Source organism: Anas platyrhynchos, chromosome 1 (assembly GCF_047663525.1).
Source record: "Anas platyrhynchos isolate ZD024472 breed Pekin duck chromosome 1, IASCAAS_PekinDuck_T2T, whole genome shotgun sequence".
Lineage (NCBI taxonomy): Eukaryota > Metazoa > Chordata > Aves > Anseriformes > Anatidae > Anas > Anas platyrhynchos.
Genome location: NC_092587.1, coordinates 186,767,468 through 186,795,201, shown reverse-complemented (window position 1 = coordinate 186,795,201; position 27,734 = coordinate 186,767,468). Strand labels below are relative to the sequence as shown.

The 27,734-nt window shown below is 40.2% G+C and overlaps 1 protein-coding gene and 1 long non-coding RNA gene across 3 annotated transcripts in view; both read right to left on the bottom strand.

Moving 5' to 3' along the window:
• Positions 1-27,734, bottom strand: part of SPATA13 (spermatogenesis associated 13) — a 163,716-nt gene that overhangs the window by 116,138 nt on the left and 19,844 nt on the right. The gene's annotated exons all lie outside the window — the stretch shown is intronic.
• LOC140001336 (uncharacterized) lies at positions 9,579-12,804 on the bottom strand. The gene is made up of 2 exons (XR_011806483.1): positions 12,216-12,804; positions 9,579-11,653 (listed from the first exon to the last, which is right to left on the bottom strand). It is a non-coding gene; the product is annotated as an uncharacterized lncRNA (long non-coding RNA).

Genomic DNA, 27,734 nt, shown 5'->3' with positions numbered 1-27,734 from the left:
GAAGAGGAAAGCTGTCCCCTGCATCACCTGACAGGCAGGTACCTGAACCAGACCTCCTTGGATGCTGTGAGCCACAGGACTGGGCCAGCCCAGAGCTCAGTGCAGGCTCCAAAACCCACCATGAGCAGCGTGGCAGCTTCTTGCTGAGCACTTCGCTGCCACAGCAACCAGAGCAGCAGCAATGAAACTCCCTCTTTTACTCTGGTGTGGGGCCAGGGCCATTTCCACAAAATACAGACACAATGGTCACTGTGTGTGTATTTAGGGGCTGGCCACATCCTCCTGCTGAAAGTCGGTGGGTGGTATTCATCCCTTCCATGCCCTCTGTGGGGAGCCACCTCAGAGCATGAAGGTTACGGTAACAATTCATTCCTCTCAAGATGTAGTGGTCTTCAAAAATCATGTTGGCTTTTTGATTCATCCTTCCCTTGGATGATTCTGACTCAGAGTAGGGGAAGTGTTAAATATATCAGCCAAAATGTATTTCTTTTTGTTGAGGTTACGATGGAGAGTCCAGTTCCATGAGGACAGACTTAACTTTTTTTTTCTTTTTTTTTTTTTTTTCTTGAACTATTGATAAATGTTCAGAGGAAGGATCTGACTGAATTTCCAGGAAACTGAAGTAATCAGCTTTTCTATATAAATTGAGCTGCTGGCATCATCTTGAAGGGGTTTCAGTAATCAAGTAATGGCTTGCAGCTAAATATGACTTGATTAGATAAATAATCTAGTCCAGATGAGACTGGGAGCTCTCCCACTGTTTTATTCACGCTATCCCCACATGCAGACATCAGGTCACTGGTTCTGTATTCTGATGCAAAATGGCACAACGAAGATGCAGCATGTAAAATGTCAGTTGCAGCGGACAGGTGTTAATCCTGGGATTAAATGCTGGTTTTAAGCAATGATTTGAAAGGCACAACATGAATATTGGATACTCCAGATGAATGAATCTCTAAGCACTGATGATTTTGCAGAGAAGCAATTCCAGATGGGATCTGACTCACCCTGCTTGGTGCTATGGAAATATGTTTTTGTTTTAGAGATGCAGAACAGCCCAGTTTTTAATAAATGGCCCAGGGAAGTCACTTTTGTGGCTTCACATCAGGACATACCAGGCTGACCCTGCAGTTTAGGTTGGTTTGTATAGGGCCAAAATCTGCCAGCCCCCTTGCTCACACCACCCACTGACAGGGAAAGTTACTAATCAGTTTGAGCCAATGTGACAGAATTGCACCCCAAATTAACATCTGATGTGCTAAAATGTTCTACTGTAAACAAAAGTGTCTCAGGGACACTGGCAACTCTGGCAAAGGCTGAATAGAGGCTACAGAAATATAGAAATGCAATAATCAGTAGCAGTGTGACATTCCTGAAATCTGATGCTTGAACTTGTGTCCAAAGCTTGTGCAGCCAGGAGTTCAGGCCTGATACAATAGAACAGAACTTTTAAATCACCGTATTAAGGGTGAAGACCCTTTTCTTGCCTCCCACATGATAGGTTCCTTCATACTATGTGCAAATCCTACCTGGATGGAGAAAATAACACCAACAAATCATGAAATCTGATCAACTTCACAAACATCTTCCCAGTATTATTACTCCTGAACCTTGTGAGACGTTATCACAGAGTTGCTGCTCTGATACTGCAGGTATCTATCTCTGGATTAAGAGACCAAAGACACACTTCCTGCATCTCTTGTACCAAACACATATCATCAGATTAGAAGTCTCCTTGGAAATCAGAGTCTGTGAGCCAAATTCTGTCTTTGGATGCAATGCTACAATCAGAAGAGTCATGACAAAAAAAAGAGAGAAGACGGATTTTCAAGCAAGTTTAAAGAGTGTATTATCATAAAATTTAAAATAGCAACCCAGTAATCAACAGCTACACCAGGTTCTGCCATTCATCTAAATGAAAGAAGACCTTACACAGTCTTACACCTGCTGGCCTAAATAATCAGCTCTCACTGGTGTAAACAACAAAACAAAACAAAACAAAAACAAACAAATGAACAACAACAACAACAAACTTTTACAAGGATATGACTTAACAAGAGATCCGAGGATGCTCCAGCCTTCCCAGTGTCACTGCCTGGCACAGCATGTACACCCAAAGTTACATGCCATACACACCTCGCTGTGCTGTTCCCTTGTTTCACTTTGTCTTTGCAAATAACATCACATAAACTTGATACTGCGTACAGCAGCTTGTACATACTTTATTATTCTTAAAGCACAAAAATGCCATGTGACATTTTGAAAAGCTTACTCACGTCCCACAGAAAACCCAGATTTTTTGATTTTATAAGAAAGCCCTTTTCCTCGTGTCAAGTATGTAGCAAATTCTACATTATCTAAAACAGATTTTCAAGACAAGAAAATTTTGGGATTATAAAGTATCACAGTTCTAGGCACAATCTGTTTTTCTTTCCTTAGACAAAGAAAAATAATTTCTGAAGCATCCGGGAAAATGTTTGGGTTTTAAAGGAATGCCTACAAATGTTACAGATATAGTTATGGGTTTATTCATAATGCATTGAATAGGCTCTGTGGTAGTCCATTACCCATCATTACAGAACATTTAAAATGACGAAGCTGTCCAAGATCTTTGAAGTCCTCCAGCAAAACACCCAAACACATTAGATGATTACTTACCCGATTATATTACAATGGAGGAGATAGGACACAAGTGATTAGACACCGAAGTGATTTGAGACACAATGCAGTTAACATGTCATTCCAATAAATGTTTGGCTGACTACAGTATTTCAAAGCAGAGGACACAGTTTTGTGGATCACGGGCTCTCTTTGATGTCCCACAGCTATTCTCACAGGGCAGTTCCATTTTAATCCATCCTGATTAATGCCACAAAATGAGTTTTCCTGACACCTGTAATTTTGCTCTGCTGGGGAGTGATTGAAGAGGATGGGCTTTCATCCCAGTGCAGCAAATCCTTGGCAGCCTGCTACAACAAAGAGTTAACCATCTTCTCCAGCAAATGAGATGAAACTGTAACTTGTTTTCTTTTAATTAACTCCTCACCAGATTGCTTCAGGTTGTCCTGGCACCCCTCAGCTCCAAGACAATAGCAGCGCTCCCAGCTAGGGTAGGACTTTGGAGCACTTGAGTTTCCTGGGAGTAGCCGCGCTCTGCGTGAGCCAGGTCATGCTTTTCTCACGCTGTCTGGGAACGCTTTTGGAAAGACTGATTATGGGCACAAGGCAAGTCAAAGGTATCTGAGGCCGTTTAGCCAGACTCAGCATGCTGGTGAGTCAGGATGACCAGCAAAGATAACATATCAGCAGCCCGCACCAGCGCCGTTGTTCATAATGAATTCCTTCCTCTGGGTTTACTTTCCACTGATTACTCTCTAGGTTTTCTTAGTTTGTCATTACCGCCTTAGGGCTTCCAGCTCCCACTTCTGTTTAGTTTTTGTCCCCGTGTAAGCTTGGTTGCTCTTTTCCACACAAGGTATTCTTAGACTGTGGAGTGGAGCAAACCACAAAGCTTACGAAGAAGCTTTAAATGCACAGTGTTTCCAGGTTAGCATCAAGATTTGCTTTAATTTTTAGGTAGTCCTATGTGGAACCAGGAGCAGGACTCAATGATATTTGTGGGCCCCTTCCAGCTTGGGATATTCCATGATTTTGTGACAAATGACCAAGAAGGAATACCGCAGTGGTGCCAGGAGGTGGACCCCAAGAGGAGTCTGAGGTCAGGACTTCGGCACAGGCTGTTCCTGGGTAGGTGCATACATATGGGGACACTGTACACATCCAGAGCCTTCTGTACACATTATAGAGAGTGTTTTAATGCAAACAGTGCAAATGCTTCCTGGCAGGGACAGGCACCAGCCCACATCATTTAAAAATGCAGGAGAGCAGAATGACTTTCAGGAAGGAAGTGAAGCTACACACTGTATTACAATGTGTGCTCCTACAAAATATACAAAAAGCATGAAAAATATGTTTATATAGATTTAAACTTAAAGAAGAGCATACAATGAGTAGGTAAAGTGTGCCAACATCATGTCTGGTTGGGTCTACCGTTCAGTGCAGTGAAGGGACTATGCAGGCGGTCTGTTTGCTTGGGCACTCCCATTTTTTTCCTCTGATCCACAAGTGAATAAATCAAGGTTTGGACAACATTTTCCATTAATTTATAGTGCGGTGAACTTGCTTCTCTGTCTCTGAAGTGAGGCTGATAGAGATGAGAAAAAAAAATAAAAATGTCAAGTCTTCTCAGACACCTAGCTTACAACATGAGAGGTGGTCATGCTAGTCATGGAAATCATTTTAAATTTTAAAGATTTAGACAAGGAAATCATTTTAAAGTTTAAAGATTTAAATAAGAGTTATGATGAAAATGAAAATGATTTTTCAATTGTTTAGCATCTGTGTTTCTTTAATACAGATGGCTTTTATAAAAATATGCCAATTTGTGAGGCTGAAATGAGACTTTAATTAGACCATCTAGTTCTCCATTGCCAAATCTTCATTTATAAGATCTCTAATATGCACTGTTACATGGGTTGCTATGTTCAGACTGCAGGATTCAAGAGCTGGAGTCAGTCCAGCACTTTGAAGTCTGATGATCCGAAGGACTAATTTTATTTTGGATTGTTTCTTGCCCTAGCAGAAAAGGCCTTCATTTTGGGGTAGAGTGCTGAACTATCTCCTACCTTTTAAACTTCCTGCTCAGCAGCTCAGCCAGGGACACCAAATGAAAAGATACTGAGGTAAGAGTGTCTCTGCTGGCAGAGAATCATAGGAAAACTTTAAGTTTGGAGGGATCTACAGGGATCTCTATTCCAGCTGCCTACTGAAGGCTGAACTAACTCCAGTAGTGGATTGGTTTCCTCAATGTCTTGTCCAGTCAAACTTTGAAAATTCCGAACTCTCTTTTTTCAGCTTATTCCAGTGCTCCAATGCTCTCACACTGAACACATTTGTCTGTACATCTGGGCAAAATTTACCATGCTACAACTTTCTGCCATGGCCTCTTGTGCTTTCACCATGTACCTCTCAGAGGAGCCTGGCTCTTTCTTCCGCAGACCTCCCTTCTACGTAGTGGGAGGCAGCAACTAGAGCCCCTTTACCCTTCTTATCTCCAGGCTAGACAAACCCATTTTGTTCAGTGGCCCTTTCTGCACCGTGTGCCCCGGCTCCCTGACCATCTGAGTGGCCTTTCTGCAGGCTCTCCCCAGTTCCTTGACATCCCTCTTGTACTGGAGAGCCCCAACCAGACACCATACTCCATATGTAGCCTCATGAATGCTGAGTAGAGGGGAACGATCACATCCTTCAGTCTAGTGGCCACATTTCTGCTTAGCTTCAGTGTGTGTTCAACCATCATTGCTGGAATGACCCATGTCTGATTCAGTACTGCAGAGGTCCATTTTCATTTAGATTTTCCTGAGGCTTATAGCACCAGCATTACCTGCCTTCCATCTTCATAGCTGAACTGCTTTTTCTGTGAAAATGAATCACTTGGAAAGGCTATCTCAGGTTCCAGAACATGTGGATAAGCAGTATTATGGAGAAGGAGAGTAGAGATGTCTACACCACTAATGGGTACGTCTGCATGCAAACAGTGTCTCTCTGCTGTCACTGTGTGTTTCAGCAGTGACCGCAATGACAATTATGTCTCACATCACCAGCTTTCCAGCCTCTTCTGAGAGGGAATGCAGGCAAGAGAAGCTTCATCAGTTACCCCTGCAGTGTTCAGGGATTAAACTCTTTCTGATTCTCTGGCACTTTGATCTCTTTGATCCCAAGAGCACTTGTTTGTCCTTTACAATACTATCAGTGTTACCATCACACAGCCACGAGAACCACTCTCCTTCATCTTTTCAACTCCAGCTCAAGATCAGCTTCTGAAGATGGAAAGTTATCTTCAGCAGAATGAATGATACTCTTCCTTCTTTCTCCTTCCTTCTTTATATAGCTCATTGTAAAGCTAAAAGCTATAGAACATTTTTGTTCTCAGAGTATTTAACCATTGCTGAGTATACCAGACCCAAAGGATAACTCCCTGATGTGCTATGCAGAGCAGAAATTGATAGGTTCCAATAAACATCTTCTACAAGTATAGCATGAAAACAGACAGATAATATAAAATTAATCATCAGAGCTCTGCAAAGTCCACAAAGAACTTGCTGCAGCTGAATCCCCTGGCCCCAGGGGTTGATACAAACAGGTTGTGACCTCAGTTTTATTTTACTGGCAAAATTACTGTTAAGGTATTGAAAAGTATATAAGCTAAAGATTAAAAGGAAAATAAAAAAATAAATAAATAAATAAAAGAAAAAAAAAGCAAGATAAAAACACAGGCAGAGATGTATTTTTTGAATAATAGTTGGTAATTGTTAGCAACTGAAGCATTTGGGAGGAAAAATACCAAAGTGATACAAAACCCTAAGGAATGAAAGCAGAGCAGTGGCAGATGGCAACTCAGCAACATAAAGGACCAGACAATTCCAAGTTGGCCAATTCCACAGGCCAGCACTTCCTCACTTCACTGATGACTGGCTGTCCAATAAGTAATTGCCTGATACTTGTAAGCTGTGTATATCCTTCTTGCAGAATGTCTTTGTGCACTGTAAAGGTATCAGAACAAAACCAATCCTGGTAAGGTGGGGTTGCATGACCATCTTTAATGGCTTGAGACTGATATGAAGAAGCTCCAGAAGAAAATCTTCTCATTCACACACACAAAAGCAAACAAATGAAAACAAACCCCCCAAAATGTTTACTATTTATCTGTGCCCTTAGCAGGAAAAATATGTGCAAATAATGCCAATGTCCACAGGACCTTCTCAGACAATTTTGTGGGATTTATTTAATTTTGTTTAAGGCTTGGTGGGCATTTGGGAGTTTTTCACTACTCTCACCCGCATTTCCTCTGTGTGCCTGGAAGACCTTAAATCTGCCAGGTGACCACGAAAGCACGGTGGATACTGCTAGATACAAACCCATGAGGCTGAACAAGAACAATACTAACCACAACACAAGTAATGCTACGCTGCAGTGAGAACTGTATGCCTAAGTCAAGGTACCTGCTCTAGTATTTAGAGATGTCCCAGTCCTACAGTTATCACCAGCTCATACTGGAGTGCTAACGCAGCCTTGCTGCCAAGAGTTGAGACAACTTAACTGTGTTTACAGTACAGACTTCATGGCTAAGCAACCGCAAAATGTTTTTGTAGTTCAATTCTGCATGCAATCTCAAAGATCTTCCTGTTTCTGACCTTTACTTACAGAAACATTATGGCACAGGGAGGCATGACCAAGTAAGCACTTCCTCAGAGAATCTAGTTTTGGTCTAGTTTTGGTGGTGATATGAGTTTCTGTTTCATATATTCTTCACCCTTCAAGAATCTGAAGGGAAGAAGAGGATTTTCCTTTAAACATGTGAATAATAACTAGGAAAATGTCACCTTAGTTCCAGAAGACCATTTCTAACAAAGAGTTTTAGTATTTTTTATAACGGCTTGATGTGGAATCCATTTTTGCCGTTTCCTACTGCAAAATGTAGCAAATTGCTTAGCTGTTCTGGGGTTCAAGCTCGAAATATGCCTCTTGCTGGAATAGATCTTTTTTACAGTTTTCATATCAGTTTAGCTTTCTAATGTGCTATGGGCAGTCTCTAGATGAAAACCATGAAAGATGGCATATATTAAAATATTACCGTCACAAGGAAATTCACTGTTTTGAGGAGTAAAAAAGGGCATGTTTTTAAGAGCAGACAACTGTTTTTAGCAAGATATTTAACAAATTCCCAAAAGAAGGTAGGCATGTAACCTGGCATTTTGCTAGGTCAAAGCTAATAATCCTTACTCTTATTCCAAGTGCTGCAAGTTCATTAACGAGCACAAGTTGCCATTCACTTGATTTTCATGCAGTTCCCTTGTCATATATATATTTTTTTTTAATCTACAGAGGACCATATTTCTCTCTTCACATATAACTCTCCTGAATGTGCAACAGAAGAAAATCTCCCTGACAAACACTTTAGGCAGCTCTCACTCAGTGCCCCCAGCACTGTACTCACTGTTTTATTAATTCCTGTCATAAGCTGCAGCATTTTCTTGACAGACTGCTGCTGTGTCTACTTTCAAAATAAGAGGCAGCTACAAGAGAGCTGATACATGCTGATGTTGAGGCTGCTCCCTGCTAGTGGTATGGAAAGCTCCAGTTTCAGGGTTCTCTACCTCTATTGTTTTCTGGTGGGCTTCAGTTGGAGACCAGCTCATATGGCAGAGCTCGTGCTTCCTTAAACAGGGAGCACGGAATAATGCAGGCTATTCACAACAACATATTAACAGCAAGGCTAAATGAAACACTGTGGGGCTTTTTAATTTCCAAACCAGCAGTGCGTACAAGCCTAACTAAATATCCTTGAAAATAAATTCTATCAAAAGTATCTTTCCCTTCACTGACAAGAAATAAATTTAGAGGATCTGTGTTTCCTTTTCAACAGCTGTTGGCCAAACAAGTGAGTGACACACTGTATGTACAAATCTTCCATTGGGCTGGGGCCAACCTGGGGTGACTTTCTGCAGTTCCCTTGCCAGCAGTGCCAGAGGGCAGCATGCCAGTCCAGGCCATGAACAACAGGCCAGTTCCTAACTGTTCCAGTACTGTGCTCCAAGAGATGTCCTTTTCCCTGCTTGATGACTGCACACACAGAGTGAAAATGAGAGGAAAATAAGCAATTCAGTAGAAAGAAGTCGTTTGAGGCAGATGAGAAAACAGGCAGTACCCAAAGAGAATCAGCTCTCATCTTTGTTTAACAAGTTAATAAGATCACTAACTCAGCTGTATGAGAATGACTAGCTTCAGTTCTTCAAGGTTTGAGTAAACAAATTTCTTGCTTTGGCTTCACAATGGCATGAGACCTTTAAGTTTCACTTAGAGATCAGCATTCAAAACAAGCCATAAGCTCAAAATGAACCTCAGCTGGAAGCAATGACTTCTTCAGAGCTTCCACAACACTTTTGGTATTTCTCAACACATAATCCTAATTGAGCAACCTTTCTCTGGAAAAGGGAGAAAAGTCTTCTTCAGCCTTGTTTTCAAGCAGCATTTCAGACCATGTTGTTATTTAATTGTACCAATAAAATTTTCATTGGAGAATCTTGGTTTTCATTTATTGGAGAATTCAGGTTTTGATTTCCAGTCCTTGTAATCAAACCATAAATGACAAAGGGCAAACAGGAATCTAATGCTAGAGAACTGAGTTTTCAACTACATTATGTGAAATGATTATACACTTACTATGTTAATACCTTCTTATTTACAGACTGTTTCCCCCTTCAATATTGCATGTTTTATTTCTCAGTCTTTGCAATTCACTCTTTGGATTAATATATTTAGGAGAGGGAAGAGTATGGTACTTCAGCTTTGTGAGAGTGAAATATCAATTTTGTCAAATGATATAATTTTTTTTTGTCTTTTTTTTTTTTTTTTAAATAACGTTCAGCTGCAGATATTTTGTAGAGGTGCATATCCACTATGACAAAGAGAAACATTTTAAGCAGATATTCATTCATCAAATCAAATAGCCAGCAAAATGATATATATGTCTTATTTTATTTTTGTGCCCAACTTTGAAATTGCTTACAGCATTCTCATTTCAAGGTTTTATTCAAGACTCATCATCATGCACATCTGGGGTCTTTGGGATTTTTAATGAGTTTCGTGTAGACAATCAGTACAGATGACACATTGAATAAGTCCAGTTTTCACCTTTATCCAGATTCTTAATGTGGTACAGATGCCTTGACTCAGTGTAATAATTACTTATGTGCTTTAAAAGAGATTCACTTCAAAACCAGAAATATTTAGTCTGAAATGACAGAAATGATCAGAAATAACTTTCATTCTTTCCCTCCAGTGTCAGGTCTCAGTGGGAACAGATGGATCAGTTTGGTAATATCTGAACCTTCACCAAAACCTCTAGCTAGCCTTAAGAGCAGAATTGTACAGAAAACAAAACAAAACAAAAAATTCATATTTGCGCACACTGTAAATAATTCCTCTCTTCTTAACAATATTATTCCCACATTCTCTCAAAGGGCTTAGTAGTTACTCATACCATTGTCAGTAACATTATGCTTCTGACTAGAAATAAACATATTTTTGGAATACAAATCTTATGTAAGAAATTTTGCCCATGCGATTCAAAACTAATTCCTAATGTTGACACATTGCTTATCACTTATGGTTAATACTTTGTTGTTTATCTCAGTAAGTTCTACAGATACATTATATGTACATATTTGTGAGCATTTTCTGAAATGATCCGTTGCATCCATTTCCTGTTGGCCATCTAAATGAAATATGATAATTTAACTTTGCAAATTGTGTCGGGCTTACCCTAGGTCAGGAAAACTGCCTTAGCTCTGCTCTTAACGGTATCTCTAGTATAACTATTGATTTGCAGTAAATAGCATGCATTTCAATTCCAGATCCTAGCAATCTTCAAATGCATGATAATATTGATCCTCCTTGGTTATTGTTTTGGCCATTGCTTTCCACTATAGTTTCTAGTCATGTCACTAAAGATCACTTTCAGAACTATTTTCCTAATGAGATAAATTCACTGAAGTCTAAGAATGAGAAGACAATTTACGAGAATAGGTTTTGGGGGAAGAAAAGCTTCATTGCAAATGCGGAGATCACTCATGGTAATTTAGGGCCCACTTCAAGGTTTTAGCTCCTCTAAATCTAAGCTTTTAAATATATTGGTAGAAGAAAGTGGAGATGAGTCTCACTCCTCCACATAAAACGCTAGAGGAAGGTGCATTCTGCAGCGACAGAGGCACACAGATAAGAACTAGAAAATGTACTGGCCACTGAAGGGGTCTCATTAAAGAGCTTCTTTTTGATCCTGTAGATTTCTTACAGCTTTAAGCTATATTTTTATGTGATTATTGAACAACAGCAACGAGAACAAAAGGATGTCACTTCCTTCCACAACTGGCAAACTCACTACTTTGATTTGAAGTGACAATAACAACATGCTAGTTCTCAGAGACTGTTCCAAATCACCTATGTTGTTGTTTACTGCGTTCAGATCTGGGGCCCCCAGCACAAGAAGGACATGGACCTCTTAGAAAGAGTCCAGAGCAGGGTCACGAGGATGATCAAGGGGTTGGAGCAGCTCTCCTGTGAAGACAGGCTGAGGGGCCTTTTCCTGTAGGCCCCCAGTACCTAAAGGGGGCCTACAGGAAAGCTGGGGAGGGACTCTTTGTTAGTGAGTATATTGATAGGACAAGGGGACATCCCTGGAGGTGCTCAAGGCCAGGCTGGATGGGGCTTTGGGCAACCTGGTGTGGCGGGAGGTGTCCCTGCCCATGGCAGGGGGTGGTGGAATTAGATGATATTTAAGGTCCCTTCCAACCCAAACCACTCTGTGATTCTTTGATTCCTAAAACTCTTCCCAAGGGTGCCTGAGGGGTGCCGTGCAGCGGTTTCTCAAAGGCCTAGGCGAGGAATCCAATTTGTTGAGAAAACTGGTGTCTGGCCACGTGAAGTGAGCAGCTGTCTTCTGGCCAGCATCAAAGCGCTGCTTCAACAAGGGAAAATAGGCACAACAGGTCTGAATGGCAGGGTGTACTCTTCCTAGACCCTGTGAGCAGAGCGCCTGCAATGAAAAGAGCTATTATGGGACACTTTCAAGCCAGCATTTATAATGTAACCCCACTAACTGAGTCATGTCCTCCTTTCAAATACAGAAGAACATTTTAAAAGCAACTTTACCCAAAATGCCAAAAATGTGTAGTCTGTCTACTGCTTTGGGTACTGGTTTCTAATGATGCCAGAGGGCACAGACACGTTTCCTAACTACTGAAGCTGGCACAGCTTGTGAGACACTTACACAAAGTGCAACTTCTGCACAGAATGTCAGGGTGAAAGGCCGCAGCCCTGTCCCACCACATGCTGTGCTGCAAAAATGCCTTGTCTTTTTCCTTTGCAATACTGAACGCTGCTCTAGTATTACTGCTGTGGGGACAGATACAGTACATCTTTACAAGTTTGTCCTACACCTCCTGGGGAAAATTTGATCATGCAGGCTGAATGGTTCAAGTTAGCAGTACTTTTCTCTAACACCTTGCTTGTTGGTCTGTCAGCTTGGCAATTTGGCAGAGGTCCTTAATAATAAGTAACGTCTGTACCACAGACAGAGACTCTTTTCTAAGTCCCACCTGGGGAAGCAGGGTCTGCTTTGTTGTTTTTCATCCAAATGACAGTGGACGAATAGCTCTGTCCCTCGCTGTCTTCCAAAATCAGACCCAGAAGGAAGCAATGGATGAGTGCTGGAGGCAGCATGCTAAGGATGGGGCCTGCTGTATGAATCAGAGTTTGTTGTGTGCATGCACTGCTGGTAACAAACTTCAGTTCCTTTACTGCCTACTAGTAAACCTCTTCCTGTGTAAGGTTTCAGTCTTCACTGATTCTCTTTCACCACCAACAAAAGGCTTCTGATTTCTAGGAAATGCCAAAACACTGCTTATCTGTGGCCTAGAACTTCTAAATAATACCCCAAATAATTTATAGAACTATTAGGCTTACTAGTGATAAAATTATGAATGCTGACACAAGAAACTTTTCTGTTCAACTGTTCATGTTTCTACTATGCGTAACTTCTGTGAAAGCAAAACTTAAGTGACCTACCAGTGCATAGCTTTTCTTCCAGCTGCAGCTAATGCATGGCCACTGCCACCTCAGACCAGGATTAAGTCTGTCTCCTAGGAATGTTTGTTTGCATGCATCCATTTCCCAAACATCTCTCAAATTTCCTTTAGCTTACCCATTCACTGTGCTGTCCCAGCCTGTATCCTGTTAGTGGTCTGAAGCTTCACACCATGGGTGGAGGGCTGCTGTGGAAAACTAGGAGAGTTATAGTTGCCTAAAGTGACTGAAGGCATATGGTGGAGTTAAGGTAGGTAGTGACAAGAGACAAACAGAGTTTGTTTGCTTCTGTTATTTTGGGATAAGTACGTGTGCCACAATGCTGACTTTCCCAAGTGGATTTTACTGCTTGAGTCTTGCATTTTAATGCTTTAATATCTTATTCTTTAGGCAGGCATATGAGCTGGAACTCAGTGATGTGCTGGTGTTAATAGACATCATCTAGGCAGGAGATAACATTAAAATCTATTTGATGAATATAAAAACTACAGATTCATACCCATGCAAACACTTCTTCCCTTCAAGTCCAAACCTAGAATACTCCATTCTGCTGTTTCTTCTTTAATAAGTGGAACAATATTTTCCCTCACTAACAAATGCATCTTTATTGCTAAATTCTTTCAAAATTCTCTGGGTTTTAGCCAGTAAGAGCAAAAAAATTAAACCCTTTGATCTAGAAACTTTCAAAAGCCTTGTCTATATTTCTCTGTTCAATATCATTTTCTTTGGGACTCTAACTATGTTTCGATTTTACAGAGGCAAAAGCAAATCAAATATAAATCTTATTTAATTTGATGTCATCTGAACTGTTGTTTTGCAAATGAAATGATAGTTTCAAGCAGCAGTAGAAGCAGAGTTTCCCAAGTTTCTGTTTGGCTAGAGAACCAAAGACAGTTCCTTAAGTTCCTTATAGAGTTCAACCCATAAGGATTTTGTTATTCCTGAACACAACTCAAAACTCTCTAATATTTAACACTCCTTTTCCTGAAACAAAGTATGAACCAGGAATTTAAAATGTGAACTTTAGAAACATCTTAGCTGTATATGTTAAGAGATTTATTTTGTCTGGATTTATTTGTTGCTATACTGCAAATAACTTCTGAACAGATGAGACCTTTCATGAAATAGATGTGAAACTGAAAGCATTCTTTTTGAGGAAACGTTCCAGTCAATGTGATGCAAAACAGTTATAGCAGAAACTGTGCTTCTATAAAAGCCAAGAAACTTGGAATTAAAGATTTCATGATAGCCTTAAATTCATTCCTTCTGTGAACATGCATCACAATAAGAGCTTTCACAATGTAATCACAAAACATTAGACAGTGTGACAAATCAGTCTGTAAATGATCTAATAGATGAAATTACATTTTTTTTTCTAAATAGCATGTTTCACATATATATTGAATCCTGTCTGAATTGTACTGAATCAAGTTTTAGTGACAGAAAAGGATCTGTAATTAAGAACCCCAAACTCTGAAACTTTAATTTATTAAAAATACTAAGCAGATCTAAACAACCCACCAGCTCACTTCCTACAGAGTCCTAGCCAGTTTTCAGGTGGCCAGAACTTTCTGTTACTTTGTCCTGATTCTCAAACAAGGAGAGCGCTTGCCAACAAAGTATCTTCCCACCAAGGGCTGGTGCTTAAGAAGTATATTAAAGTTTTATATTTCAGCAGTTGGCACGGCTACTGGAAACAATAGATCTCCATATTTTTTCCTCACATTTATAATTTATAAACACACATTTAAAAAATAAAAAATAATAATAATAAAAAAAAAAATTCCAAAGACTACAGCTTCATCCCAGTCCATAAATAGGCAGATTCTTTTCTAGCAGGATATTTGAACAATACTTTACTGTGGCTAAAACTTTTTAAATAGCACCAGTGGAATGAAACCCATACTATTAATGCAAAGAAGATAAATTATGATCTCTGCATTTCATCAATGGAGAGGTTAGCACTGGAAATAATTGTCTGCAGGAATGTAATAGTTTTGTATTGGGGTGGGTATGACCAAGTGTAGGCTGAGTTAATCATGTTTTATTATGATTTTATTTAATTAGAGGTAGTAAAATTTATGGGACAAATAATTTTTATCCTAAAACTGACAGATTATATTCACAGTATCAAACTAAATTCTTCAATTACAGTTATTAATAAACTAAGTCTAATCAAAGGATCATAACAAATATGATTGTGTGTTTGGAGGCCTAAGTTACAATGCCCTGTTAAGCATGGCAGAACCTGACTAATCAGCTCTGGAGAGTCTAATGAATTTATTTTAAAGTAAATTCCTATTGGGTAGACAGGTGCAAAATATCTTTCTCTTGTAAAAGTACATCAAGAAGGTGCAAGCACCATGAAGAAAATGAGGCTGCAGCTGACAATTTCATAAAATCATCACATCTTACTATGTTTAACAGTAAATTTTTAAAATGAAAAACACTCCCTTCCACACTTTAAGACCAGATCACTGTCAATATTTAGGTCTACAAATACACGCAAATGCACTCTTCCTCCTCTACCCTGCTGAGGTGACAGGGACTCCAGTACCGCCTCCTGTCCAGAGAGAGGACAGAAACAGAGGACATCTTCTGCTCACCTACCCGTCAGATTCCTTCCACCATCTCCCAGTCCAGATCTGCTATGAGCTGCCCAGCCTCACATACTGAATGGACTTCTCCAAAGTAACATCATCCTCTACAACCCTTCTTTCCCTCACTTCTGCTGATTTGCCCCCACTTCTGGCCATCTTCTTCACCAAAAATTTCTCCATTCCAGTCTAGCTCCTCATACTTCTCTCTCCCTTCGAGTACATTCCCACAGCACACCTCCATACCCTCTGCTTACTTGTCCTTGGTCCAGTCCTCACTCCCCACATCCCTTCTCTTCCCAGTCTATGTATTCCATTAACCTTCTCCCCAGGCTTCCTTTTGCCCCAGTCACACTCTCCTGCATCTGTGCTATGGCTTACTTGTACATACAGAAATACCTAACCAGTCACTTAAGCATCTAGACAGGCAGGCGGGTTTGGGTAATTTTAAGAGAAATGAGACAGTTGCCTCTTACTAGACACATTATTATAAGGGCAGCAGAAGCCAGCATTCACCATCTCCAGAAGTACTCTGATAGTTTGCACAACAGAAAAATGGAGACATTTTAATCAGGGTGCAAAGTGGCCCAGAGCCATTCAAACCTTGAATGCAAGGAAGAGTAAGATATATGAGCCCATCTCCATATCAGATTCATGAAATCATCTGCTACCAGATACCAAAGGGCAGAGGAACAGGGGTCCAGTCATCCAGATGCTCCACAGAGTCCAGAGCTTCAGGTTATCAAAATAAATCTCTTTAACTGAGAAAGGATTACGCTGACTTGACATGATTCAGTGTTGTTCTTCAGTTATTCTTGCTGGAATGTTGGCATAAAATGGAAGCTTGCCAACATAAAGATGGATGACAGTAGGAGTTACAGTGGGCAGTAGGCCACGTCCAAAGTAGACTCCAACATATCACAGGAAATTGATTCAGATGATGAGCAAGAAGGCCTAGCAGAAGTGAGGAAACTTTGCACTGGTGCTTTTTTCAAAGCAGGTTCCAAGTTTCACATCTCCGTGGAGGCTGCTCATGCATTTAACAAGATGCATACATTTTTAATCAGAACATGATCCGTGGAAATATTTTGAGAAAGAGAAACCTCTGTACTTCTCCACATTTGGAGAATGGCAAGAGCAGGCCTTTCAATGCTGTCGCTGGAGTTTTCTCCAAGTCACTTTGCAAAACAAATCACTAAACAACCCAAATATATATGTCTTAGATCTACTGCTACTAAGATGACACCCAAGCATCAGCACACAGGTATCTATTAGATCATTACAGGAAGAATTGAAGACATGAGAGACATGGTAAGATAAATCTCCCCGAAGCAAAAAGATACTCTTATAAATTCTGCATTTCTAGATAATTTGTGCTCAAATTGGTTGCAAAAATATCTGGCAGATTTCAAGGGCAACTTGGATGTGATGCCATCTCTGTCCCAGGAAACAATTGGCTGTGCTCTGATCAGGGAGGCTTACCCTTCTTATAAAGGTAAGAAAAACGTATTCGGGGAACAGAATGAGATTACATTCAGACAGTATTTTTGATACCTCATTCAATTGAACCTATGAATGAGCATCTGAAAATGGGAAGCAGAAACAGTTGCATGAGGTCCTATGAGGACAGAAGTCTGCTCACAAGGAGCACGTTGCATTGGTTCACCACTGCTGAGCCTTAGGGTGAAGGAGCAAATAGTGCAAACACAAAAGTTCCCAGAGAAGCTGTGGATGCCCCATCCCTGGAGGCGTTCAAGGCCAGGTTGAACAGTGCTCTGAGCAACCTGGTCTAGTGGGAGGTGTCACTGCCCATGGCAGGGGGATTGGAAGTAGATGATCTTTAAGGTCCCTTCCAACCCAAACCGTTCTATGATTCTGTGCTAATTACAACATCAGAATTTGAAAAACTCTCTTTGGTTTTGCCGTGTGACCTCTTCACAGACTGTTAATATTGCCATCTGAAAAATGCACATGGATACTACTGTCAACATTAGTAAAAGTTTTCTTTTTGGCAATGTAGTCAGAAATTTGATGGAAAATGTAAAGCTTGTGCTGCTGTTCTCTTATGAGGTTATATAAGAGCAACAAATATATAAACTATGTAGAGAATTTTTAGGGGCCTTCCACAGAAAATAAATACTGTCCATTAATTACAGGGAACAATTTTACAAAGAGAAACGTTCAGTGAATTTGCTGAGAAGCGAAATATTTTCAGAGCGCTTTAAAAGTGCACCAGTACTCCTAAAGCCAATTATGTGGACCCATCACTTCCTACTGTCTGCTAAATAAAAGGACCAGAAACAGGCCTACTTCAACAAGTACCCAAATCTTGACCTTTAGGAACACAAAAACCTCAGCCTGTGGATATGCAGAAATTAGCAGTTAAACTAGGATACAGCACTAGATTGGCAGAACATTTGTTCCATTGATCCTTGTTCTTGTTCATGGCTTTGTGTTGATTCTTAGGCTGCAGTCTTTTGTTCTGGTAAATAGCTTCAGGAGAAGAGAAGGGACACAACAAAGGCATTTAGCTTTTGAAGGGGCCTTTTCATTAGGTTATTTCTGTAAACAAAGAGAAGACAATGATACTGCTGGTATTCACTGGAATGTGTGCTACTTTCTTCCTTCCGTATTCCTATTGTTTCAATTTCACTTGGCTTTATGAAATGTGGCACCAAGAAGAAAATAAAACCTGAGACCAATATAATTTCTGTAAAACTGAATTATCCAAACTAATTGGATTCATATTTTTTTTTTCCTCCCAAAAGGAGGAGGAAAAAAGTGTTATTATTGTTCTGATGTTTTTTAATTAGTGTCTGAGAAGCGTAGTGCTGGGAATACGATGCTTCAGAAACCTGTGACTCATCAGCTCTTCTTTGAAAAGCTAAACATGGGAAGAACTTTACGAAGAATTTATTTATATTGTTAACGTCAGAAACAAATATTTCAGAGGTCCTGACAAAAATCCAAGTTTCACATCTAGTACTAACACATACAGATCTAACAGAGGAAGCAAAGGCAAGAGGAAAACAATGGCACAACGCACATTTTTCCGGATATCCCACAGCACTGGCAGCGAAACCACCACGTCGCATTTGTGTCTTCTTGGGACCTCTAGCGATGCATTTGCTAATTGCAGCACAAGGCTTTGTGAAAGCCCCATTCCCAACAGCCTGACCAATTTAGGTCTGCACATATGTTTAGCATTTTGCATGTAAACAACTGCTTCACCTGAACTAGATTAAGGGCGCTTAGAAACTCAGCGGGAGGGTATTTGATTTGAGAGTTTGATGCAGCCTGGTACAAAGTGAAAGGTCATTCACAACCCCTCCATCTGATGAGTTTTCAACTCCCACACAATGACCAGGGTCAATCTGATCTGTGCATTTGATTTGTGCCCATCCCCGCTCTGACAGTTTAATGGGCTGGGAAAGCACATTTGGATTAATAATATGTTTTAAAGGGTCATTTGTAACTTGATTTGAAACAGCTATTTTTATACCGTGAGGGGAGAGAAAGGTTTATCTACAGTGTTTGTTTAATTTCCAGTTTCCTCCACCATTTCTGGCTTTATTCAAAAACAAATACAGAAATACCAAAACACCTCAAAATAAAATGTGTGCTTATTTGTAACATTGGAAACAAAATTCCTGCAGAGCATCTGTTCTCAAAAGGCTTCCACGCTGGTTCCCGAGCGGAAATATTCCACTGAGTTTATGAGTTTATGATAAACCATCAGATCTTACAGTCTTATCCATAATAAAAATTAGATTTTTTTTTTTTTTTTAGTATTGCAGGATTCTGCTGTACCAATGGGCTCTAGCAGTTCCCATCCCAAGGCACCCAAATCATTCCTACTACCATGAAAGTTCAATGGTCCAGTTCACAAATACTGAAAAAAAACATATCATATGGCTTGGTTTATTAAAGACAGATGAGATCAGAGCTGCCTTACTTTTATATGTCAGACTGTATTTCTGTGACAGGAGCTGAGCCATCCCCAGCCTGGTGGGAAGCTCACATGTCACAAGTTCATAAAAGCGCATAGGGACCACTGCAGCTCTCTTGAAACAGGCCCTAACTTGTTAAAGAAAATCTTTATTTTAGGAGTTCATTAAACATAATATTAGATTCTTCTAAAGCAAGTGATCATCATTAAGCTCTCAAAGTACATTTACAAAGAATATGAACATAATCTGCTGGTAAAATGTCTTCTTACCAGAAGTCAGGTAAGCTGTCCCTTGCTCTTTGCTAATGTTCTCTACATTTTCCTATGCAGCGTGTGCTGCACTATTTAAATGCCAGCTAGTGCTAAAAATCATAGAGGAAAAAAAAGTACTGAAGTCTTCCTTATGAAGATAAAACTCTGGTTCTATTAAAGTCGTAAGGAGTTGCTATTGATTTTAATAGTTCTAGGGCTCCAATAATCAAATCTGCTAAGTTGATTTTATGTAAGTTCAATCAATTTTTCAAGTACTCAAATTAAAAATAAACTGCTGGGACAGTGTTTTACCATGAGCTCACCTACAGAGCTCATGGTAAAACATGGGTATAGAGATTATGAAGAAGCTCAGTAACAGAAAAAATAGATCAAATAACAAAGGGAATTTCCTAAAAACAAAGGCAGTCAGACCACAGGATAGTTTCTTAAAATACACACACACACATATATATATATATATCTTCCTGACACTGAACCCATTTAAAATTACTTTCAGATCAATATCCCACTCCACCAAAGACAAGATCTTTCTGGTCTCTTAACTAAATGAATATGATGGTGGCATGGATAGCAAGAGTGAAACTTGATGAAGCAGTCTGACTTTCACAAGAGCTCCCTTTGTGATCTAGCTGAGCTCTGCTAACGGGAACACAAGCACCAGCCTTGCTAGCCCTTGAACTTCTAGTCCCAAGTGAAACAAATCTTGATTCCTGGAAACTAAATACATTCAGGTATCAGACAATCAGGTCAGTAGCTTGTTCAGATCAAGTCTCAGTTTAGCTTAGGCAATTTCTTTCCCAGTACATCAAAAAATATAGAATACTTGAGGGTCTTCTAAAACCTTTTATTGCTAAATCACTTCTGTTTAAACTGAAATGGAATTACTGATTTATAAATTCTTTGGGGAAGAAATTCTTTACATCCACATAGATAACATCTAACAGAGTGTGGCTCCTTTATGAACATATTTTTTTGGATGTGAAATAAATGTAAAACTAACTATTAAAGCAGACCTCTATTCACAGATATGTCAGAAAGCACCGTGTGCTATCAGGGTCAGCATTCTGCCCCAAACATCACATTCCCCTGCTGTCGGTGCTGCTGTGGTTCATCAGAATTCAGTCTGCGGTTCTGAAGCACGAAGGAGGTGTAGTGGTGCATCCATCCTACCTACACAAGCATGCATGTCTAGACCACTTCAATAGGTATATTTCATTGTAAAATATTTTTTGCCTTGTTTAAAATGCAAACAAACTAAAGTTGGAAGTAGGCCACGTAGGCTCCCATTTGTGTTCTTCTCCCATATTCAGCAGGTAATTGTTGTCATTGTAAGTTTAAAACACAAAACATGTCCTACCACCAGGGACTCTTTAGGCAGGAGATGACCCAACCAGAACAGCACAACCCCTGCCTGTTTGTGATGTTGCCTTTAACCCAAGCATCATACACAGGTGTATTTCAGCAAGAGACAAAACAAGGTTTTGATCACTGCAAACTGCTCTTGCAGGTTACTGGAGCAACAAGGGCACCAGGGGAAGGTCCATTAACCTCAAGGGACTGCATTGACTTAGTGCAACAAATATATTTATGCAGATGGTGCTGTGGTTTCCTACATCCTCCCTTACCATTACTAACTCCACAACTCCTGCTTCTTTTTAAAGTCTGAATTCACAGTTTTTTAAATGTTCCATGACACCCAGGGTCAGGAGCACAACTGCTCCAACGAGGGCATCCTATGAAGCTGAAGACTATCCCCTCAACTGGAAGAAAAGAGTGACCAAAGGATAGATTTCTAATCCCTCCTGGAGTCCCGTAAACAAGTGCACTTAAACCAGTTTCAGTGTAAAGGATTTTAAATTGCATTTTAGGTACTACTTAGCTCAACAGGCTGGATCTGTGCTTTTCTGACCATGCAGTCAGTAAATTAAGGAATGCTATATTCTTAACAGTTTTAAAAGAATATAGCTGCACACTCATTCTAATTCTTTGGACTAGGCATTATGTTGAGGCCTCTGAAAGAAATCTTCCTTTTTTCTTGTCTAGAAGAATACAGCAGCTCCTCTGTTACCTGCCTGCATCCATGCTTTTGATTAGGAAACAGATCGAGCATGGCTTTACATTGAATTAGACCTAAAAAGAGTGATCCAAACCCTGGAAAGCTTCTTCCTGGATTCACAGAGCTTTAGATCAGATGTCCCCTGTCCAAAGCACTGCATTCTTTCACCACATGAGGTATTCAATGCTGTGCCCACCAGAGGCCATAGAAGTTAATGACTATTGAAGGGTGTCCTTCCCAAGATCAGAACCTAACTTTCCCTCTGTTTGGCCTTGGCATTTTCAAGGAATTAAAATGATAAAAATTACCTGATTTAAGAATTTTCTTGTACTGGGTTAGATTTATTCTAAGTGCCAGTCATGGTCACTCAGCTTTCCAAAGCTAAAGAACAGTCCAGTAGCTGTAGGAACTTGGATGTGATAAGCTCAGTGTTTAAATGTGTGTTTATCTATGATCTGAGAATGGAAAAGCTGACAAGATACTGTGAGAGTTACCAGCTATGTGGGCATCAAATAAACACTGGACATCAGGTAATATTTGGATAACTCGTTAATTCTTGCTCCAGCTTTGCTTTCTCTCTCTCTCAGACCAATAAATAAATAAATAGTACAATACTTTGCAGATGCACCTTGCTAATACAATTGTTTGGATAAATATCTATCTTTCTGGTTGAATGAGAAAACTGAGCAACATCTCCAAATTTTTGGAAATCCACATTAATGACAATCACGTGTTGAGCAATATATATCTGATCAACAGGCAACTTGAAGACTTTTTCTGCTTGTATTAACTCTGAATGTCTTGGTTCTACAGCTGATGAGGACCCTATTAAGCCCTCCAATAATTTCTATCAGTTAACAATATCTGCATCATTTTTAGCTGCAGGAATTTTATTTTATTTTATTTTTATTTTTACAATGAGTTTTCATATGCCTGGGTACATTTTAAAGTGAATTTCTTCAATGATATTTGAAATGACTACTTTCTGCTTACAGCATTAAAAAGTACAAGAAAAGAACTACTGGGAAATCCTAATGCAAACATTGGAAAAGGTCAGGCTTTCACAGCAAATTTCCATAATTCATTATAGATTCACTACACACTGACAGTCTGCAGTAAATTGTCCTGCTGACAAAACTGGAAAGCACAGTGAATGGAACAAATTGAGCTGCTCACAACACAAGGACAGCAATGAGATTGCTAAATGGTACAAAATTAATTCCTCAGAAGAGTTCAGGCTGCAATCTCAGATTCCAAGTTTTCAGCTGAAAGAAGGCAATTACAATTCCCCAGGTAATTCAGGTCATGTTGCTTGAGTTATACATGATGCTTTATATCTAAATTACATTTCTTCTAAATTATGGATTCAATATGTTATAAATGGACCTCCCATTTAAAGCAAGAGTTGTCTTGAGAGGTATACAGTGCAACTGAGAGGAGGCAGCAGTGGCAGCTTTCAGAAGCTGATGAATACATTTCTGTACCCTGGCTAAAGCCAGGCCTTTGTCCTGTTGCTTTAATGGTTTTACTCAGTTTTTTCTTTATTTTAGTGTGCAATCAACAATTCGCTCTTGCTGGTGAGCTTTGGGTGTAGAACCAGGCAGAATCTCAAATTCTGGAGATCATTTACTAAACCTACATCTTTTTCAGACTGGCTAAACATCAGCACAAACAAGAACATTAGTCACCCTCATGACTAATGCTCATGAAAAATATTTTTAAGCTCAGAAACACAGGAGCTTGTATAATCCATCAGTTTAGACAACAAGTTATGTAGTTACCGGACTAATGAAGTGTGCATTACTCACAGACAGAAATGTTATTCTCCTTCTGCTTTCTAAACCTGGTATTTGACAGTATCTTGCCTGGAATCTGGGAATGCTTCCCACCTCTTGCATCAAGGTTCATTCTCTGCCTGGGTCCTGGCTGCTTGTTGGGATAAGCCTCAGATGCATACCGTCCCCTGTCTAGGCCTTAAGCCATCACACTACTTCCACTGGAAAAATACCAGTAGTTGAGGCTAGGTGGAATCCATTGCCCAGTCCAAAGTGCATCCATGTAGAGATAGCTGTGGGCCCAGAACTTCTGGGACAGCTGTAGAGTACACCAGGCCCATGGTTTGGAAATGATAACAACTCTGCCCAGTAAGAGAAGGCTAAGCACACACACAAAACTCATGGGCCTTCCTCCAGCAGTGTCAGTATCATTTGGTTCTAACATGGAAACTTGGTCCTTATGGATCTGCCTTAATGAGACCTATCAGTCATTAAAGGCTGTGATCAGTGACTGCTTCAGAGCTGTTCTACTGAAAAATGCTGAGAGAAAATTGTGGAGAACTTTTACATGTTGTCAAAAAATCAGCGGATGTATCAAGGACTCGGTAACTGGAGGGAATGATGCATGAGTTTCAGTGTGGTTAATGTTCTCCGCAATTCAGGGACAAACCCAGGTCCCCTTTGAGGTAATGGGCACTGAACCCACTGAGTGCTCTAGTTTCCTCAAAGTATAGAGATTCATTGAGTTGAGGAGTCATCAGTTAATAGCTATAACAGTGTACAATAACAGTGTGATCCTGGAATAGCTAACCTGAGTTTGTGGAAGGTTGGCAACTCTTGCAAGCAGCTGAGCCTGTCATTGGTTTCGATCATACTGATATAGATCAAAACGACAGCTTTAAAAAGTGAAAAATGAACAAACAAAAAGTAATAAAAACTCAAAACAGTTAGCTTAATGTTCAACCAAAGAAAGTGAAAGAAGGTAGATTTAAATTGGATATGAGGAAGAATTTTTTCATAATGAGGGTGCTGAAGCACAGGAACAGTTTGCCCAGAGAAGCTGTGGATGCCCCATCCCTGGAGGTGCTCAAGGCCAGGCTGGATGGGGCTTTGGGCAACCTGGTGTGGTGGGAGGTGTCCCTGCCCATGGCAGGGGGTTGGAACTGGGTGAGCTTTAAGGTCCCTTCCAACCCAAACTATTCTGTGATTCCATGAAAGAATTAGACTTCATTTACTCTTCAGTGAAGGAAGGTCTATAGGTTGCACACAGACAAGTTCATGATCTCCCAAACCACGACTTCAGGGTTTTGTGTTTGCAGATGACAGCACTGTCACCAGGCAAAGGAAGTGGCAACCACAGTGTTAAGCGCTGATGCCACACCTCTGCTTTGAGAGGGAAGTCATACTTTGACACCCAAATGAAAGAAGACATTTTCATAACTGACTGTTTTGGTAACTTTTGGCCTATGTAAATCTCCCAGCAATGCATTAGGACCTTAAAGAGGTTTAAATGATGAAAGCCTCTCAGCTTATCTTTGAGCTTACCTGGAGTTACAGTGTTTATCCAGAGCTTGGGTATATTGTTGCCTGAAGGGTGACAAGACAGTCAGAGAACAGATAACAAGAAGTCTGTCAAACCGTATGCTCTATACCCTGGGTTATCTGCACAGCTCACTGTTTGATTCAATTTACCTAGTGATTTATAAACTTTAAATGGAAGACTGGCTTATTCCAGTCTCACCTTACAAACCCTGTATTTTCATTTAGCCTGGTCATGCTGTGTAACCCAGAGCTTGGGGCAAGGACACAGCAAGCCAAGCCTGGGGCTTGCTGCAAAAGCTAGTTTTTAGAATGTGGATTTGGTCATGTCTAAATTAGATACAACTAAGACTGCCTTGTCATAGAGGGAGGGATGCTTAAAAGCACCAAAAAGTAACAGCAAGGGAGGCTGTGCAGTCTGACCCACCATCAGGTGGATTAACTGGCCAGTTTCCCTGTGAAACAGGTGAATGGTACACTGTGGAGTCTCCTCAACAGCCAGAAGCCCACCAAGGCAAAGGATTGTTTTTCTCCAGTTGTAAATAAAGATTTTTAGCTATACCTTTCTGTCTGGCTCTGAGTTTGTTTTGTTTTTCTGAAAAGTGTGGTTATTTTCAACATAGCAGTCAAAGACACTGCTAAACATTCCCTGCTGGTGAGACTGATGGTGCAAAGACTCACTGGGATTTACAAGTCTGATTAGAAGTTGCTGGCCTTATAAGAGACTTTATTAGGATGAAGCTCAAGAAATGTTTCTACCACATTTTGTGGCCACATTGCAAGTGATGTGAGTAATGCATTTTCTCAACTGTTCACCCCCAGCAATTGGAGGTCCCTGTTCCTGCTTCAGGGATTGCTCAAATTCTTCTAAAGCTGCATCTAAATTATCATGATTTACTGAATGGTGTATTAAGGTAAATAGACACATATTAATGCTCCAGGTTGTAATGTGATTCACAAGAGCTCTTATCAAAAATAAAAAATGAAACTGTCAGCAGGAAGAGCTCTTTCGATGCCAGTTAATGTGATACAACCCTCACTTCTTCAAAAAATAGGGCTAACTTCAAAAAGGAGCAGGAGCCTGGATACAGCTTAATGCTCAGGTTGTATAAACATCAAACCAGAGTGCTCGTATTGCAGGAGCTCTGGGTCTCACTCATCCCTGCACCATCTCTGTCTCATTTCTCTCATGCCTTCTGCCATGTCAGAACTGCAGTAGAAAGCACTTTAGGCCAGGCGCCACGTTTTTTTATATTTCGTAAAGCACCTAGGATGCTTTTAGCTGCACTAAGACAATGGACATTGTATACAGAAGAATGAATTATCACCGCTGTGGAAGGAGATTTCTACACACTGCCCTAAGTCTGTGACTGTTCCTTTTACAATAAAAACAGTGGTAAGAGCTTTGGATACTGTTCAGTAAGGCATTAAGTGTCTAAGGGAGTTATAATACCCCTGTACTACCATGATTACCAAAGCATTAAACATCTGCACTGGAACAAAAACTGAATTTCATAGGCAAAATACATAGCTGTACTACCATTTTTAATGCATTGTCATCAAAATTAGCTTTTCATATAAAGCAACATTGTTCCTTTTGGTCAGAATCCAAAATTTCAGTTCCACAAGACTGCTCCTGAACTCCCTGCCATACACACACCTCTTTATTTTGGTGCTGTGCCATCATCTTTTCCAGTCTCCATAATGTCTGAATCAACAATTCTTTGTCTTTAATAAAGACCTTGCAGTTCTCCGGGTTTTTAGTCATTCTCTTTAATGGCTGTGTTCACTTTTCAGAGGTTTTATGCTGCCTGTGGAAGGACAGATGCTCCCTGATCTAACATCAAATATGCAGACAGATTATACCCAACTGGGCATAAAGCCTGCCAGTACAATGTTGATTCATTGGTGCTCTAGAAAAGATTTGAACCAGCAGTGAGTTTATGCTAAATCAGAGCTTGGCTTCAGATGGCTATGGCATTTCTGAAGCAGTAGGATCCCCGAAGGAAGATTTACCATACTGCCAAACCATGGCATTAAGGCCACTGGCACATGTCCTCTTCTAGTTCCAGCTTGGTCAGATCAGGTGGCTAAGTCCACTTATGTCCATGACTTTCCCAGAACACTTTTATGCTGAAGAACAGTGACCAAAACTCCCAAGCAGAACTTTTGCTTGTCTCTGGTAAAGATTGATCATTACCTCTGCCAACACTTAGCAAAGCTGTGGGAGGCAGGTGTTGTCCCACTGGGTGGACTTCAGCCCCTGCCTATGAGCAGGCTGCGAGAATAGCCTGGCATGTTCAATGCAACATATATGAACATGATACAACACTGATGTTAATAGGGCTGAAATAACTCACACCAGCTAGAGACCTGATGAAGGCACAAAGGTATTGCTAATAGCTGCAAGAAAATAAAATGAAAAATATAAAACTTCAGCTGAAATCCTCAGATATGTGGCATTATTGCTGACTGAGGCATAGCTAGTCCCATCAGCATTCTGCCTTGCTTTCCAAGGAAATGGGAAATGACCTGCAAGAACAGCAGCACAATACAGGAACTGACTCCCTTCCTTTCTCTCTCTTTTTTTTTTTTTTTTTCTCTTTTTAAAGCTTTGAACAAGAAATTTGTTCTGGACTGGAGAAGGAATATATTTTTATACCCATAAAAAGCTATTGTCTGGAATTAAATGTAATTTCAAAGACCTTTCTTCATTTCCAGCAAATAAGCACAGGGACCATTTTCAGAGTCCGCTCAGACAGCTCAACCAACTCTTTAAGATTTTGGTCACCAACCACTTACTGATGGAGAAATGGGCATAATGGGAATGTTTGGCAATAACT